Here is a 3,403-nt window from a genome sequence, read left to right as displayed (position 1 = left end):
GTGTGTATTTTTTTCCTTTTCTCTCTGTACTGCTTTGTCATTTTTATATATATGTTCTATTAGAAACCTAGGATGATCCCTTCACCTACATGCTGTGAATAGTGTTTGGTAGATAGACACGAATGTGCGAGTGTCTCCAGAATAAGATATAGACTCACTTGAGTACATGATTGAGAGGAATATTGCTGGGACTCTTCATAATTTTATTTATTATTTTTATTGAATTTTCATAGGTTTTAGATCCCTGCTACTTCATCCCAAGTAAATATGGTCAAAAGCCGAAGTTTAGAGATAATATATGCTATGGTATACCTTAGTTATAATGTTTAAGATCATTTAGTCAAACTGCCTTATAAATATGTATGTTTACACTCTGTAGAGTGTTGTAGCCTAGACCACAGTGGCTTCTGTGTTCAGTGTATAATAATTGATGTTGTCATTCAGGACTAATCAAAATAATCTGAAGTACTGACAGAGTATCCAGCCACAGAGAAGTCAATGATATCAACCTCATATCAAAAAATCAAAGACAAAACTAATAAAGGATTAAGAAATAGATAATGGGATAGAAATACAAAAAAAAATCTAACTCCAGAAACTGACCTTTTCTAATTGCATGTATTAATTCCATGTAGCTGTATTTACCAGCACAAGAACCACACAAATCATAACAGTGAAAATTACCATATGAAAGACCTTTAAATGGCTGTGCAGGTAAAGGTGTCTGTATACTGGTAAAGTTAGCAATATCAGTGATATCCCAAAGAATTTGGTTAGGTTAGTAGTTATCTGATGTTAACAAATCCACTTTGTGCCTTTGTACCTCGTTCTCACAACTAACAATAATATAGCAATTAAAGAAACATTACATTTTTGAATCCAGAGAAATTTATGAGGTACCCCATCAAGCTGAAAGACTTTTGAGATCTGATCACTGAAAGGAAAAAATTAATAACTTTTTGAGGTAAGGTTTCTGTAAGTTCATTATGTAGTGTACTTTTCTATGTGTACTCCCTGGGTTACTAGGTAATGAAAAAGAAGAGGTAAGGATCTTGGAACCTTCATTTTGGTGTGTACCAAGAGGATCTCTAAGGACCTGACTGCAGTAGAGAGTGGAGAGATACCTGAGTAATGGTTTATCATAATAAATTGCATATATGAAAGAGATGCAACAGTATAATACCTGAAATCTCAGAAATTATTTCCTGATGTTACATGCACAGAATCTGCTCACGGCTCAGGGAAAGTATAGGAAACGTAATTCCTCAGAGAAGATTAGGACCTGTACCAGAGCGTCCTGAAAACTGAACCCTGTGCCACCTCTGCCCTTCTTCTCCAGTAGTTCTGCTCAACTAGGTACTTATCTAAGAAGATATCTGTTCATGAATATGGAAATTACTTGCATCTGTGGAAGCAAAAACAGGGATATCCACAGGCTGAAAATACCCCGGTGATCAGTGTCCTCTCCACATCCCTGGACACCCTGACTCTAACCATGGAATGGAGGTGGGTCTTTTTCTTCATCCTGTCAGTAACTGCAGGTAAGGGGCTCTCAATTTCCCAATCTGAAGAAGAGACAGGGCTTGAGGTGACAATGAAATAAATTCAGCCTTTTTCTCCACAGGTGTCCACTCTCAGGTTCATCTGCAACAGTCTGGGTCTGATTTGGTGAAGCCTGGGGCTTCAGTGAAGTTGTCCTGCAAGGCTTCTGGTTACACCTTCAGCACTAGCTATATGAATTGGTTGAAGCAGGTGCCTGGACAGAGTATTGAGTGGATTGGATACATTTATGCTGGAAATGGTGATATTAACTATAATCAGAAGTACAAGGGCAAGGCCAAACTTACTGTAGACACATCTTTCAGCACAGCGTACATGGATCTCAGCAGCCTGACATCTGAGGACTCTGCAGTTTATTTTTGTGCAAGGCACGGTGTTGTGACTACATCCTGAATGTGTCAGAAACCCTGGAGGAGCAGCAAGCTACCCTGGGCCTGAAATAACAGAAAAGGTTAGCACTTAGATTTTCTCAGAAATAACCATTTAGAGTGGTTTTTTTTGCCTCCTCCTCACAGACCTACAGTGTTTGTAAATTTTGTGTAAGTAACCTAATAATAAGGTGGTGTTGCTTTAAGATCTTCTACTCTACACCAAAACATTTTAATGTCTTGATCAATAATTGCCTCCATTGACATGTTTCTTAAACATTAAAATAATAAAAAGAGAAAAACACAAGGATGTATGATAAAAATATAATAGATTCTGAGATAGCACAAATTTGTTGAAATATTTGTGAAAATACACTATGAAATTGACCTATGAAATCCAAATTATTAACACCCAGGACAAATATTCCTCTCATAATCTTAATTATTAACAGTCCTCTGGTGTATTCCTAAATCTAGCTGTGTTCCAGAAGATTTTCCAGTCTCTTAGATTATTAGTAATATTTATATCAGAATTCAGAGATATATAAACATAATTCACATAGATTGGAAAATCATACTAAAACACTTTTTATTTATTTATGATCCTGAACCACAAAAATGAAATAATAGCTTACAAATTTGTATTAAAAATTTAAATAAGCAGAAAATGAGAGAAGAAAACCAAAACATAATGAGAGTCAGTTGATGTAAAATAAACAGCAATTCTGTTCCTACTAATTCTCTGAACTAGAACTTCTGGTGGCACTGGATGATACCCTAACACCGGGTCTCCTACTCTTACCCAGTAGAGTTGCATGGGTTCAACACTGTGGATGGCATATCAAAGACTGAGCTCCCATGTCATAACCTTATTTTCTATCTGGGAAAACACTCTTTTCAATGCAAAGAAGGTACATGAAGATGTGCAGATGCTCCTGATTGTGTTGATCACTAGATGTTTCATGCCTCATGTTTGAAAATTTGTAGCTTTTTTTTAACCTTGACTTTCTTTTTTATTGGATATTTTTATTTATATTTAAAATGTTATTCCTTTTCCCTTTTCCTTCTATAAATCCCCTATGCCATCAACCTCTCCCTTCTACAATGGTGTTCCCCCTCTCCAATCAACCCCCTTCAAGCCATCCCACCCTGATCTTCCTCTACACTGGGTAGGTCCAGCCTTGGCAGGACCAAGTGCTTCTCCTCCCATTGGTGCCCAATAAGGGCATCTTATGCTACATATGAATCTGGTTACATGGGTCTGTCCATGTGTACTTTTGGGGTAGTGGTTAAGTCCATGGGAGCTCTGGTTTGTTGGTATTGTTGTTCTTATGAAGTTGCAAGACACTTCACCTCCTTCAATCCTTTCTCTAACTCCTCCAATGGGGACACTATACACAATTCAATGGTTTGGGGCTAGCATTTGCATGTGTTTTTGTCACATTCCAGATGAACCTCTCAGGAACCAGCTATAC

General features: G+C 37.3%; 1 pseudogene; it reads left to right on the top strand.

The window, feature by feature from the left end:
• The first annotated feature begins 1,495 nt into the window (after positions 1–1,495).
• Positions 1,496–1,953, top strand: LOC102552346 (immunoglobulin heavy variable 1-84 pseudogene; annotated as a pseudogene).
• The last annotated feature ends 1,450 nt before the right edge of the window (positions 1,954–3,403 follow it).

This window comes from Rattus norvegicus, chromosome 6 (genome assembly GCF_021556685.1).
Source record: "Rattus norvegicus strain SHRSP/BbbUtx chromosome 6, alternate assembly SHRSP_T2T, whole genome shotgun sequence".
Lineage (NCBI taxonomy): Eukaryota > Metazoa > Chordata > Mammalia > Rodentia > Muridae > Rattus > Rattus norvegicus.
Note: the sequence above shows the minus strand (reverse complement) of the source record. Positions and strands in the feature narration are given on the sequence as shown.